Source organism: Desmodus rotundus, chromosome 12 (assembly GCF_022682495.2).
Source record: "Desmodus rotundus isolate HL8 chromosome 12, HLdesRot8A.1, whole genome shotgun sequence".
NCBI classification, from domain to species: Eukaryota; Metazoa; Chordata; class Mammalia; order Chiroptera; family Phyllostomidae; genus Desmodus; species Desmodus rotundus.
Window position 1 is genome coordinate 45104408 of NC_071398.1, and position 14855 is coordinate 45119262.

Consider the following 14855-nt stretch of genomic DNA (forward strand, 5'->3'; position numbering starts at 1 on the left):
TCGAACCCTCAACCTTTTGGTGCACGAGATGACATGCCAACCAACTGAGCCACCCAGCCAGGGCTGGAGGGATATGTTTTGAATTCACTTATGACAGGTGATTTCCCCGAGCTCTCTAAGCCTCAGTTTCCTCCAGTGTAAAATAAGATTAGGGATGATAGACGTCTCGTGGCTCCATGTGCAGATAAAATAATATGTGCAATTCTTATTACTTGGGGTAGTTACGTTCTATAAAGTTGCTGCGAGCACTGAGTTAGTGAATACTGAACTATTGCTCGTAGGGGCAATACAGGGCTAGGCTCCTGCCAGCAGCGTTTTAACATTTGCATCAACTTTGTACGTGTGTTTCTGATACCTGTGTAACATATATTCTTGCCCTGTCCAGAGTGGCTCAGTTGATTGGGCGTCGTCCTGAAAACCGAAAGGTCACAGGTCGGATTCCCGGTCAGAGCCCCCAGTCCGGGCAGGTGCAGGAGGCCACCAATCAATGTTTCCCTCTCACGTGGATGTTTCTCTCTCTCTTTCTCTCTTCCCTTCTTTCTGGAATCAATAAAAAGAAAAAAAATACATATATTGTTGATTCATTAACACGGAACTCACAGTCAACACATCATGTAATTGGTGCCTGAACGGAACTTCTCTAACGCGGAGATTTTCTCCGCCGGACACAGCACAGCCTTCTTGTGCCCTGGGGGCATCTTCTTGTGCCGTGGGGGCATCTTCTTGTGCCGTGGGGGCATCTTGAACAGCAAAGTCACCAACAAAAAGCACCAGCCACCCCCCGCCCTCCCTCCCACACCAAATTACTCACAGGATGAAAGCTGAACGTACACACTGAGGAGCTCAAAAGTTTTGTTGCTCTGCGCTTGTTTGAATTTCTGTCAGGGTGGACGGTGTGCAGTTTGTAAGATTCATAACTCACGCGCACCCTCTGCCGTCCAGGTGGGGAAGGGCAGTTAATTTCAAGGATAGCTTTGCTTTGTGTTGGGAGGAAGGGTGCATTGGGACGGGAAGGTTTGTTTTATCCTATTGTGGAATGTCCTAACGTGTCTCCCTCCTTTTTCTCTTCCCAGCCAACCTCCAAAGGAGATCTTTCTCTTCCGTTTACCCCTTTCTCCTACAGAAGTGGTGCTTTCTAAGTGAACCACCTCACACACACGCACCTCTAAGTGCCCGCAACCATCCCGCCCCCCTTCTCTGACCTACCAGGACTCCTTCTCAGTATTTTCTCAGAGCGAGATTTCTCTCCTGGCGGAGATTGTCGCCATAGCTTTGCCTTTTCCAGGACGTTACAGGGTTTAAATCATACAGTACAGTCATCCCTGGGTACCCACTGGGGACTGGCCCCAGGATCCCTCACCAAAATCTGGAGACGCTCGTCTCTTACATAAAATGCTGTGGTATCGGCCTATAACCCAAGCAATCCTCCCGCGTTCTTTAAATCACCTCTAGATTACTTGTAACGCCTAGCGCAGTGGAAATGCTACGTAAAGGGTTGTTAGCCCGTGTAGTTTAGGGAGTAATGACAAGGGGAAAATTCTCTACATGTTGGGCATAGATGCAGCCATCACCCATCATAGGCCTAACTGCACACTACACGTCAGCGACAATGTAACGTTTTATTTTGTTTTTATTTTTTGAGTATTTTTGATCTGCAGTTGGCTGAATCAGCGTATGTGGAACCCACAGATCTGGGGGGGCGGGGGTGACTTAGGTAGCATTTCACACAGGGTTTCTTTCACCTTGCAATATGTATTCAACATTTCCCCACATCTTTTCATGGCTCGAGAGCTCCATCCCTTTCTGGTTTTGATTTCTAATTTAATTCCTTTGACATCAGAGAATGTGCTTTGTATGAATTGAATCTTTTTGAATGTATTGAGACTTGCTTTATGGCTAAACAGGGGTGTCCAACCTTTGGCGTCTCTGGGCCACACTGGAAGAAGAAGAGCTGTTTTGGGCCACACATTAAATACATAAACACTAATGAAAACTGATGAGCCAAAAAAAAAAAAAAAAAGGCTTTAAGTAAATTTATGATTTTGTGTTGGGCTGCATTCACAGCCTTCCTGGGCTGGTCTCCAGGAGGGGGCGCTCCAGAGGCAACCACACGTGGATATTTCTCTCCCTCTCTTCCCTCTCTCTAAACATAAATAACTAAAATATTTTAAAATTAATTAATTAATTAATTAAAAAGATTGTTTATCTCGTGGCACGTTTGGCTTCCCCACATGTCTCACAAACCTCACACCACACCCACAAGGGAGGCTCTGCCTACTCACTCAACAATGGCTACTAACTGTTCCTAGTGGACAGGCAACTGTTTTCTGTTAGCAGAGATAAGAATTGAACGGGAGAGAGTGCTCGCCGCCAGAGTCTGCCATGGACCCAGGGAGGAAGATAATAAGCAAATAAAACACCCACGTTCATAGCTATGGGTTTAGACAGGGGGCGTGAATGTGGGATGTCAGAGGTCAGGTCAAGGAGGGGCTTTGGCCCAGGTGTCGGGAAGGCTATCAAGGATCCTCACCAGAGCAGCCACGCTATCTCGCTCTAACTACCGCGTGGAGAGGATGGAGGGGAGGCAAAGATGAAGGGGGGGCGTGGGTTAGGCAGGTGTCATGTACCCGGGAAGGATAGTGGTCGGATGAGAGAGCATTGGCAAAAATCAGAAGCAGCTGGATTCAGGATATAGTTCCATGGTAGAGTCTGTAGGATTGGCTGGCGGACTGGACTTCGGATGGGAGAGAGGACCCAAGGGCGACTCCTATGTGACCCATACATGCAGGTGAATGGTGGTGTCACCTGCTGAGAAGGGCCACAGGATGAGCAGGTCTGGTGGGGAAATAAGGAGTATTTTGACACCCCGCCCCCCGGGCTTAGATGAGAAAAACGAGATTGACAGAGGTTAAGCCAGCTGCCCACAATCTCCCCGCGAAAAAAAGGTGGGCATTGAATTTAAACCCAGGTGTGGCTCAGTTTGTCGGGCATTGTTCCTCAAAGCAAAAGGCCTCAGGTTCGATTCCCAATCAGGGCACAGGCCTGCGTTGGGGGTTCGGACCCTTAACCCTAACCCCAGTCAGGGTATATACCATCGATGTTTCTCCCCCTCTTTCTCTCCCTCCCTTCCCCTCTGTGTAATAAATAAATAAATCATTATTTTAAGTTAAAAAAATTTAAACCCTTAACAAAAGGCTCATCCACTCTCTCTTTGTTAACTTCTTTGTGTGCCCATGAATTTCCACGTCTCTAGCTCTCTCCTGAAACCCTCAACTCTGTGAGCTATAGATAAAACTCTGAGCACGTTTTCTACACGTACGTGCAGTTTAACTTTCCCAAGAATCGAGACATCTTGGCTCTTCATGCTGGCTCTCAACTCATGCCTGTGATTCAAGGTTTAAACACGCGACAAGGCTGAGATCAACAATCTCATTTTGCAGAGATGAATCAGGGTGTTATGGGTTGAACTGTGTTCCCCATATATTCATATATTGGGGAACAATATATATTCATATTCATATTCAACAATATATTCAACAACATATTCATATATTCCCCAAATTCATATATTGACACCCTGACCCCCCAAAGAGACACCAGAGATAACTCTTCACTTGTGCACAGAGGAAAGCTCATGTGAGGACACTGCAAGAAGGTGGCCGACTACGAGCCATGAAGAGAGCCTTCGCCAGAAATTTTGCGGCGCCTCGGTCGTGGACTTCCAGCCTCCAGAACTGTGAGAAATCAGTGCACGTTGCTTAAGCCACACAGTCCGTGGCATTTTGTTCTGACAGCCCTAACGGATGCGTGCAAGGGTCTCGGGAAGGCATATGTATGTTATGTGCAACACTCAACTCCTACAAAAGACAAGGGCCAGTGAAGGTTGAATGCCTGGTAATGACCTTGTGCTATGCATCTAGACATTAAATCACCCCCCTGAAAGGACAGTGGGTAAGTTATGTAGCCACCCTTCCCAGCGAGTAAGTAGGAAATCCAGGATTTGGAAGTTAGTCTATTTGATATCGACGCTCATGTATTTTTCCACTGGTTCCAGAGCCAGCATCAGAAGTTGGGATTCTGAGTCCTAACCCAGGGCTGTCTATCTTTTTCATTTTTGCAGCAGGTAAAACTGAGCTCTGTTTAGTCCCCTCTCTGCTGGAATCATCGGTCACTTCTGCCTAGTGACCTGTGATTGATGTTCTCCATGGAAAGCACTGGAGTCTACATCCAACTCTGCCACTGGGTAGGTCTATAACTTCGGTAGATTTTTCTCTTCCATTTTCCCCCAGCCCTCCCAATACTGTTGGCTAGATACCAACTTCAGTTCTGGAAACTTTATCACAGTGGGTTGAGTGCCTTGAGACTTAATGACTATTCAGTTGAACGAGAAAGGACTGATGGGTTCTCTCTGATGTCCCCGGCCACCCTGCCGGGGGGAGGGTGTTCTGGGTTCTGCTTGAAGTCTCCTGGCCATGCCTCCAGGGTGCGGGGTGGGTGAATCTCCAAAACGCCTCGCCGACTCAGCACATGCTCAGCGCCGCCTCCGCAAGTCGTGAATATTCAGGAATATAACTTCCCATTGTCTTCGGGAGAACTTACAATTAGAATTAAGGACATTGTGTAAAATTCACCACAAAAGAGAGAGAGAAATCAAAGATGCACTATCTTTCCTACTAAATAACAAAAGCTCAAACACCAGCCACAAATTTTACTTTACTAAATAAGAGGCACAGGAAACCGGTCTCACATCCTCATCGATTTTGTTTGTATGCACCCTGGATATAGTGATTGTTGTTACTTGGATACTGTGGCGTGACGGGAAATAATTAACTGGAATTAACTCAAAAAAAAAAAAAGAAAGAAAGAAAGAAAAAATATTTTCTGAGCGCTCAAACCCATGCTTGTAGCCCAGACATTTTAGAGATTTGCCTGCAGGCTTAGAAATCAGAAGCAACTTTCCCCAGTCACTGAGCTGGCAAGTGTCAGAAACCGGGGCAGTTCTGTCTTGGGGACCAGTAGGAGTGAGAGTTGAGCCTGTGACCCTGAGAAGACCGGCTTCCTCTGCTGGGTCTTTGCCTGTGAGGCCTCCGTGACCATGCGGTGAGGAGAACCAGGAGTCCTGGCATCGGACCCCCTGACTGAGTCTGCGCTGCCACACTTTCATTCAAGCCACGTAACCTGGACGGATGCTGTGGCCTCTCTGAGCCTCAGTTTCCCCAGATAGCACACGGGGGACACGATTCCACGTCTTGAAGCTATAGGGGACTTCTCCCAGCTCTCGCAGGGGCAGCACTGACGCCGACCCACGGGATTGCTCTGGGGCCCACTAGGTTCCCCGCCTGTTTGTTGGTTCTCACTCTCCCTACCTCTTCTCTCTCCTATAAGGCGCTCTCACCTCTTCTGTTCTCCCCAGGCCCCTCTGTGCGTTCCACGCACCGGCTGACCGCAGCCACGGAGCTTGGCCTTTCTGGGCCTTACGTGTCCAGGAAGCTAACACTGGCTTTGCCTTTCTCACTGGACTTCCTTTTCCTTTTTACTTTTTTAGTCTTCCCTCAAGGATATGTTTATTGATTTTTAGAGAAAGAGGAAGGAATAGAGAAAGAAGCATCGATCGGTTGCCTCCCTTTTGCACCCCAACCAGGCAGCAAACCCACAACCTCCGTACGTGCCCCGACCGGGAATGGAACCCGCAACCTTTTGGTGTACGGGACGATGCTCCAGCCAACGGAGCCACCTGGCCAGGGCGGACTCTTGTTTTTAAAGACTAATCAAGCCCTGGCTGGTGTGGCTTCATGGACTGAGCATGAATTTTCTCTCCCTCTCTTTCTCCCTCCATTCCCCTCCACTCTAAAAATTAATAAATGAAATCTTTAAAACAAATTTTAAAAATAAAAAATAATGAAGGGAGTCAATGAGATGAAGTGGACATGAAAGTACTAAGCCGGAGCGGTGGTTCTCAAACTTCGGCGAACATCGGGCTCAGCTGGAGGGCCCCTTACAACCCCAGGCCTGGCCCAGTCTCTGCCCCAGAGTTCCAGCAGCTCTGGAGCCGGGCCTCAGTATTTGCATTTCTAGCGAGTTTGCAGGTGAGAGGGGTGGAACTGGTCCAGGGGCCTCGCTCTCAGCATGCTTCTCAGAGGGTTGTCCCTAGTTTCTGTGTGCACCGGAGAGTCGGGGCACCGCATCGGACAAAGCGCTCTGGGGTAAGTCTGTGCGTGGTGGAGCAGGTAGAGTGGGAGGGGCAGGGATCAGAGAGCATAAAGTCAGAGGCAGCCTCTCCTCTGGCCACCTGTGGGTAAATGGAGGTGATGAGAAAGCTGGCGGGCTGGGTGTCCCTGGTCCTCTGTGTGCATGGGCTGAGAGCAGGTGAGAGGGCCAGGGGAGGGGAGAGGAGGGGGAAGGGGAGGGGAGGGGAGGGGGGAGGGGAAGGAGAAAAGGGAGATCTAGGAGGCAGTGGTTTGGGGCAAGACAGGCGGGAAACAGGTTCTACTCACTGTCCCTAACATCGTTTAAGTACAGCACAGGGGGCGGTGTGGAGCAGAGGGTTTGGAGAGTCATGAGTTCAAAGCCTTGCTCTTCCTCCTCTCGCTGGTTGGGTGAGTGTGAGTCGCTTTGCCTCTCTTTAAGCCTCGGCCTTCTCACCTATGGAGTGGTTGTAGCTGTGAAGACGGAGGAAGCTTCAAAGCTGTGACAACATAGATGAACCCGGGGGACATTATGGCAGTGAAGTTAACCAGCTACAGAAGGACAAATAGGGCATGACTCTAGCCCCGTGGAGTGTCTCAAATAGTCAAACTCGTAGGCAGAGAGTGGACGGCGGGTGGCCAGGGGCAGGCGGGAAGGGAAGAGGGCGCTGTGCAAGGGGCACCCGTGTCAGGCACGCAAGATGAGCAGGTTCTAGAGCCCTGCCCTGTGACTTGCGTGCCCGGAGCCAGCGATGCCGCGCTGAGCGCCCCATTTCCTAAGAGGGTAGATCTGTTAGGTGTTCTTACCACAATTTAAAGAAGAAGAGGAAGAGGAAGTTTGATAGCTATTGTGTGGGAAAGTTCTCCAAGGTCTTTCATTACAGGATCAAGATTCAAAATAAACAGTGTGGAGGCTGGGCTATGCTTTGTGTAAAATAGAAGGAGTGAATCAGACCTGGCCAGGCAGCTCAGTTGGTGGGGGCGTCATCCCAATACGCCAAGGTTGGGGGTTCAATTCCCGGTCAGGGCACGTACAAGAAGCAACCAACGAATGCATCAGTAAGCGGGAAACAAATCGATGTCTCTTTCTCTTTCTCTCTCTCTCTTTCTCTCTCTCTCTCTCTCATCTCTCTCTCTCTCTCTCTCTCTCTCTCTCATTCTCTCTCCCTTTTTTTCTCTCTCCCCCTTTCTTTCTCTCTCTAAAATCAATTTTAAAAATACTTTCCTTGAATATTCATAAATTGCCTCTGAGGGTCTCACCGGAATGACAACACCTGTTATCTGTGTGTGTATGTGTGTGTGGGGGGGGGACAGGGTGGTGGGGGTCAGGTATGGCTGGGAGGACTTTTATGATTTCCCTTTTATAACTTCTCTGAAGTTTGAGCTGTGTGAATTGCGTCCCCAGAAGGCAAATAAATTCAGCCAAGAGAAAGTGATCTCTCTCTCGGTGTCATTGGAAGGGTCGGAGTAGGAAAGGTGGGCAAACCCAGGGATGGTCACTGCCCCACACCACGCAGATTGGTGCAAGTCGGGTTTACCCCTCCCTGGAGTCAAGAAGACCACGCATCTTGGGGTGCCATGGAGCACCTCAGAGTTCTAAACAGACAGCGTTAGAACAGATTCTAGGGTTTGGGCTCTGGTTGGGAGGTTTGGGGGAATTAATTTAAGGAAGACGGGTTTGCTCAACAATGGACGTGGTCAGAAAGCGGGGGTGACCCCGGGATCTCCATGGGTCTCATGGGGAAGACAGACCAGAAGGAGAAGGCGTCCTCGCCACCCGTGAGGAAGCAGCAGTCACAAACGGGGAGGAGGCGTTTGCTAGTCTGTGACACGGCGACCTTGTTTTTGACTGTGTTTAGGCAAAACCCTGAAGTGGACTTGCTTTTTGTCTTGTTTTCTCACGGCCTGCGGAGCCGGCTTGTCCAGGTTGTGATTCTGGGGGAGAGCTTATGCCCAGCAGCTGGGGTGTCAGGTCGGCTTTTGGATGGGGGTGGGGGTGGGGGCAGGGGGAGGGCTGCCTTCTGTATTATCTGTCTCAGAGCCCAGCGGACAGGCTGTTAATCCTCAGTCAGAACTGGGGGTGGCGTCTCTTCATCCTCGTTAGCTGGAGGGGAGGAGGGAAAGAATCAAATGGTAAAAATCGCAATGTTTGGCGGGAGGTGCGATGTGGTAGCAACATAATGGGCGAGGAGAGAAGACCTGCGAGGATTTGGCCGTGTTCCGCGATATCAGTAAAGGAAATGGCAAAGGACCATTTCTGGGGGCACCCGGGTCTGAAATAAGTAGCTCATTCCTTGGAACCAGAGGTCCCCGGAGTCCAGGCTGCGCCCGTTTCTGGCCAAGCAGACAGCGTTTCAGTGGAAGTATCTCTCTGCTCTTTCATCTGTAAAACGAGGAGAAGGCTGTGGGGAATACAGAGAGTAGAGACGGAGGTTTTAAAGACTCACCGCTGTGACAGGACAAAGCAGAAACCCATCCAGAGCCGGCTAGCCTGTATAGCACGGTGTAAGTGCCCATGCGTTTACCCTAAACTGACCCTAACCGCAGGACCAGGAGGCTCGGCTTGGCGGCAGCACAGCTGAAACAGTTTCGGGGTCAGAAACAGTGCCACTCCCCCACCCCCCAACAAAGGCAGAGTTATTTTAGAGGCTCAGTTTCTGGAGCCAGAAGAACTGAACTACTTCTTTTCTTTTCTTTTTTAAAAATGCATTGATTTTAGAGAGAGAGGAAGGTGGAGAGAGAGAGAGACAGTGAGCGTGAGAGAAATGACTTGTTCCACTTATTCATGCACTCACTGGTTGATTCTTATCTGTGCCCTGACTGGGGATCAAACCCACAACTTTGGCCTATTGGGATGAGGCTCTAACCCACTTAGCTAGGCAGGCAAAGCTAGAAAAAAAAATTTTTTTAATGTTGACATCAGCCCCCGCTGGTGTGCCTCAGTGGACTGAGTGCAGGCCTGAGAACCAAAGGGTCTCAGGTTCTATTCCCAGTCAGGGCACATGCCTGGGTTGTGGGCCAGGTCCCCAGTAGGGGGCGCACAAGAGGCAACCACACATCGATGTTTCCCTCCCGCTCTTTCTCCCTTCCTTCCCTTCTCTCTAAAAATAATTAAATAAATCTTTAAAAAATGTTTAAAATTCTTATAAATGTTGACATCTTGTTAGCTACTTTCTCAAGAGCAGGGCCACTATCAGCTAACACGATGCCTAATCACCACCTAGTAGCTCCCAGTTCAAGTCTGACGCAAATTCTACATTAACGTCACATGGACGAGGAGGAAAGTGAGACACAGGCTTTCGGTCACCACACGGGTGTGTGGCAGTTCCGACGTCATGTTAATGCTGCGTTCCCATCGCAGTCTCCGAAGTCGGACTCCTAGAATGCAACCTTGCTCCCACCAGTCAGGGGTCACATCACTTCCAGTCTTTCTCAGTTGCCTGTGACCTCTCAACTGTGAACCTCTGAGGGATGGAAGGAGAAGAGAGCCCTCAATTATAATCTCTCCTCCATGGTGCGGCGGTGAAGGTCCACTGAGGACAATGACTGGAACAGAGGAATGGCTCTCGCACTGAACAAATAGGTTGTTTTCCTGAAATGTTGATATGGGCAAAAGCTAGGACGGTCCCTCTAACGTGCAGACTTGTGGCATTTCAACCATGGGTGGGGGGGCGGCGGCGGGAGTTGCCTGACATTGGGTTTATTCTGACTTACTCAGAGAAAGACCTTTGGATGGGTCGGAGCTCATACTGAGCTAATGGGCTGTGTTGTAGGTGGATGTGAGATCCGCTCCCCCCCCCCCCCACCAACTCCTTTACCAGTTAGAAGGAATCATAAGTCATCCAAAATGTGCCAGCAAAACTTTTTCTGCAACAGGAGAACAATTGGCTGCATGAACTTCAAGGTACTTTTAATAGCCATTAGCTTAGGAATGGAGTATTTTTGGGAGTGGTCTTAATTTTACCCATTTTTTTTACTCTTTCAGAATTTATTGAACGTTCAAAACCTCCGATTCCAGGTAGGAATATATTTCTTTTATTTTTTTTAACTTAGGATCAATAATGGGGAATATCTTCTGTCTAAATCTTCCTCTCTCTTTTTTTTAAGTTTTTATTTATTTACTTTTAGAGAGGGGAAGGGAGGGAGAGAGAGAAACATCAATGTGTGGTTGCCTCTCGCGCGCCCCCTACTGGGGACCTGACCTGGCCCGCAACCCAGGCTTGTGCCCTGACTAGGAATTGAACCCGCAACCATTTGGTTCTCCGACCCGCACTCGATCCACTGAACCACACAAGCCAGGGCTATTTCTTTATTTGTCAGCGTTTCAAATGTAAGCCCCCACCGATGAAACAATTTTATATTCCTGAAAGTTGCTTGCACTTTTCTGCTGTCTTACGCTTTCCTTTGCTGAGGACAATGACTGGAACAGAGGAATGGCAAACGAAAGGCCCTCCCTGGCCCAGGCAGCCACATCCTGCATTTCAAGACCCATTCCAGCCAGCTCCCCACCCCCCCGACTTCCTCCCCTGCCCTTTCAGAAAAGATCTCTCTTCTCCTGTGGTACTAACATCAATATTTGCGGCTCTTGTTGTTTGGTTGGTTGTTTCTTTTAGCAGCCTTCTGTGCAGAGGTCTAACCTACGTGGCATAAAATTCATCCATTTTAAATGTACCATTTGATGATGTTTTAATAAATTCTCAGAGTGGTGTAAACATCAGCTCAGTCCAATTCTAGTACATTTTCGTCAACCCCCGGAAGATCTCTTGTCTTCATCTGCTGTCACCCCTACCCCCACGCAGCCGCTAGGTTGCTCACTCTTTCTTTGGATTGGTCTTTTCTGGACACTGCGGATGTGTATGATCTTTGGTGTCTGTTTTTCAAGTCGAAACGTTAATCACGGAGCTCATGTGGGTTCACCATGGATTACTGTGTCTCAGCATCTGTTCCTGGAAGACGTGAGCGATATGTGTATATGGACGGCTGGTGCTCAACTTTAACCTATTCAGCTCTCATGACGCTGGGAGTTTTAAGAGAGAAGTAAAGATGTCGGAACACTTTATGGGGATAGTAGTCAAGCCAGTGAAAGGGGAACTTTGGTTACAGAATGTGTTGCGTGGCCCCGGCTGGTGTGGCTCAGTGGATTGAGCGCCAGCCTACAAACTGAAAGGTGGCGGGTTCGATTCCCAGTCAGGGCGCATGCCTGAGTCGCAGGTCAATGTTTCTCTCCCTCTCTTTCTCCTTCCCTTCCCCTCTCTCTAAAAATAAATAAAATCTTTTTAAAAAACAGAGTATCATGTAGCGAGGTCACTGAGTGCCAGAAATAGGCCTGGATCTTTAAGGAGAAATATGTTGATTGGTTCTTAAAGCTATTTCAATCAGCAATCACTTGTGTGGAGTTAGGCCATTAACGTCTGGAGCATATGGTGGGGAAATGTGGCACGTCAGCGCCCTTGCTTTTGGGGTCAGAAGGAAGCTATTTTCAGAGCAGCGGACGTGAGGATTTCTCGGTGTATAAGGATCACATGCTGGGGACCAAAGTCGTCCCTGGGAAGAGCCTGTGACAGCACCCAAGTCAGGGGACTGATGTAAGGACACCCCTAGACGTGCCAGTGTTTGTAAGCTGTGCACAGAGTGTCCAGGAGAGTAAGCCCTGTAATCGCTTTTTCCACAAAGAAGTCATAGCTAATGAATAATGAACATCGTAACAACTGATGCTAATGAAATGATTAAATAATAATTTGACCTATTAAGTGATAACTATTTTAACAATATAGTTAAATAAGAGAAGAATAAAAGTTCTGACATAATTGTTAAAAATTATAATACCATTACTATTCAATAATTAATGTATACTGATAAGTAATAAAAGTTGCTAAATAATCATAACAATAAATGAATCTCATATCAAAATGATTCCAGGCTTAGGAAGGACCAACGAATATTTATTAAGCTTCTGTTTCTGTACCGGTTCCTACCAGTCGATACCCTGGGTTTAGCTTTGAACAGGTTGCCAGTGGTCATTTCTGACAAACCAGAAAAACTCTGAACAGGTCCTCACGCGTTCAGTAAGCGGAAGAAAAGGGAACTAGTGAGGAAGCTCAGCACGAATGGATCTAGCATGGTCTAGGTGTTCGAGGAAGTCCCGTGAAGGTTCACATGCGGGCTGAAGGGAAGAGGAGCAAAACAGGCAGCGGGGAGGTGGGTGTTGTTCCGCCAGGCAGAGAAGGTCCCGCCTGTGCGTCAAGACAAGCATTACGGCCACACACTCGGAGCCTTCCGAGGCCTGAGCAGAGAGAACACAAGGAGAGGCGCTCCCTGGTGAGGTGTTTTGGGGAACCAGATCGAGCAGGGCATCATAGCCACTTCAATGCTATTTGTTGTCCTGAGAACAACAGGTCAGTGGCAAGGTCAGGCTAGTATTTAAGAGAGAACATCCCGCCCTGGCTGGGTGGCTCGCTTGGCTGGAGCGTGTCCTGTGCACCAAAAAGTTGAGGGTTCGATTCCTGGTCAGGGCACATACCCAGGGTGTGGGTTTGATCCCCAGCCCAGATGTTTTCGGGAAGGCACGCAATCATGTTTCTTTCTCACATCGGTGTCTCTCTCTCCTTCTCTACCCCCATCTCTTAAAGCAATGAAAAAATGTCCTTGAGTGAGGATTAAAATAAAAAAGAAGAAGAACGCCAATTCCCTTTGTAAGCTTGCCCCCGCTCGGCATGTTTGCTCTTTTCCAGAATTCGTTTACACTCCCTGCGTCTTTCCATTTACGTACCACGACGCGACCCACTACAACTGCATCTCCGCCCACAGCGACTATGCCTGGTGTTCCCTGGACGAGAAATTCCGAGGCCGGTGGCGGTACTGCACGGGGCAGGGTGAGCGCTCCGACTGGCCGCCGTGTCTGGGATGCCTCGGACCGAGAAGCAGTTGACAGTAGCGGCGGCCTACGTGATTTGGGGGACCTGATTTGGGGGACCGCGTACACCTGAGTCCGAATCCTGACTTTTCCACACGTTTTAACAGCTTCGAACATAGTTTCGGGCAGTCGAAAAGGCACGCGCTGTTAGCTTCCCGGGGGTCATCCGTGAGACTTACATTTCTCCATTCACGTTGCTCCCTCTGCTCCTCTCTTTCCCTGCAGACCCCCCCAAGTGCATCTTCCCTTTCACCTTCAGAGGAAAACACTTTCAGAGTTGCACGAAGGAGCACTATATTTTCAATCGTAGTTGGTGTTCGCTGACCAGAAATTACGATGCGGATGGAAAATGGAAACAATGCTCCCCTTACAAGTAAGCTGGCTGGGGAAGGATGGAGTTGAGTGGGGGCCGGGGTGGGAGGCGAATCTTAGAGATCTCTTCGAGTGGGGGGCCCTCTGGATCAACGGAAAGGGAAGTTGGGGTCTAGACGACCTGTTGATGGGTTGATTAGATCAAGGGCCAGCAAACGTTTCCTGTAATGAGTTCAATAGTGAGTATTTTAGGCTGCAAAGACCATAGGGGTCTCTCACATACTCAACGCTGCCCTGTGCCATCAAGGCGACCCCAGCAATTAAAAAAAAAAAAACGCACCACAAATTAACGTTACTGTGCTCCAACAGAACTTTATGTATAGAACTTTATAGCAATTTGAAATCTCATCATGTCAAATTTCAGGTGTCACAGAATAGTTCTTGTCTTTTGATTTTTGTTTTTGTCAACCGTTAAAGTATGAGAAAACCATTAGCTCCCAGACCGTACAGAAGCAGGTGGTGTGCGGGTTGGATTCAAACTCTGGGCTCTGGTTTGCCGGCCACTGGCTTGAATGATCTGCCCTTGACCCCGTGCCAATAAAGGAGTTCAGTTTCCTTTGAAAAGAAGATGTGGGAAGGGGAGAAGGCCTGGGCAAGAGACGCTGTAGAGTTCCTCCGTCTCCCTGCTTGAATTATAGGGAGGGTTTTCATGAGTACACGCAGTGTCTCGTTTGACCTCCGTGATGACCCCAGGAAGTGATTGTAGGCGTCATTATGCCCATAGAGATATGAGGAAACTGAGGCTTAAGAGGCTAGATTGTGTCCTAACCCAGTGTCACATTTTATCATCTTAAAGACACTTGGTGAAGAGACCACCTACTAACCAGTTCCATTAAGTAGCCCCGATGGTAGGCTCTGTGGTGAACTTCCCACCCCTTCTCTCTCTCCCCATCAAAATTGCCATTTTGTGGGTGTGCGACCAGACACTGGGGACTCGAGCATCGTAGCCAATCTGCCAGTGAGACGCGAAGCCCCCAGCCCGGCTCCGACTCGGTCATGGCTAAAATCAGCATTCATTTCTGCCCCACTCCCCACGGCTCTACGTAAGCATTTGTCAAAACGCATACGCCCACTCATTCGGAAGCGCCTTTGGGGTCACTGTCTGCAACATCAGTGACACCCAGATAAAGACCCTTGTGGGACATTTTCTTCTAATCTGGGCTGAGTAACTGCTTCTTCCCTCTCTGCCTTGAAACCTTTCTGGTCGGGCTTCCAGGAAAGTCTCAGCCCTATTAGGGACCCAGACACAGCAGCTGTGTTGTTCTGTACAGGCAAGCAGTTCTACTTCCTCCCGGAGCCTGACCCTGACCCTGACCCTCCAACCCACATCTGCCTTTGTTGAACCTGAACCTTCTCTGGAGCTTGGCCAATAGTCAAGCCCTGAG

General features: G+C 48.9%; 1 long non-coding RNA gene across 1 annotated transcript; it reads left to right on the forward strand.

Moving 5' to 3' along the window:
- Window positions 1-7170: 7170 nt before the first annotated feature.
- LOC128779801 (uncharacterized) lies at window positions 7171-13441 on the forward strand. Its single transcript, XR_008425876.1, has 4 exons — window positions 7171-7244; window positions 10171-10203; window positions 12917-13057; window positions 13324-13441. It is a non-coding gene; the product is annotated as an uncharacterized lncRNA (long non-coding RNA).
- Window positions 13442-14855: the final 1414 nt, after the last annotated feature.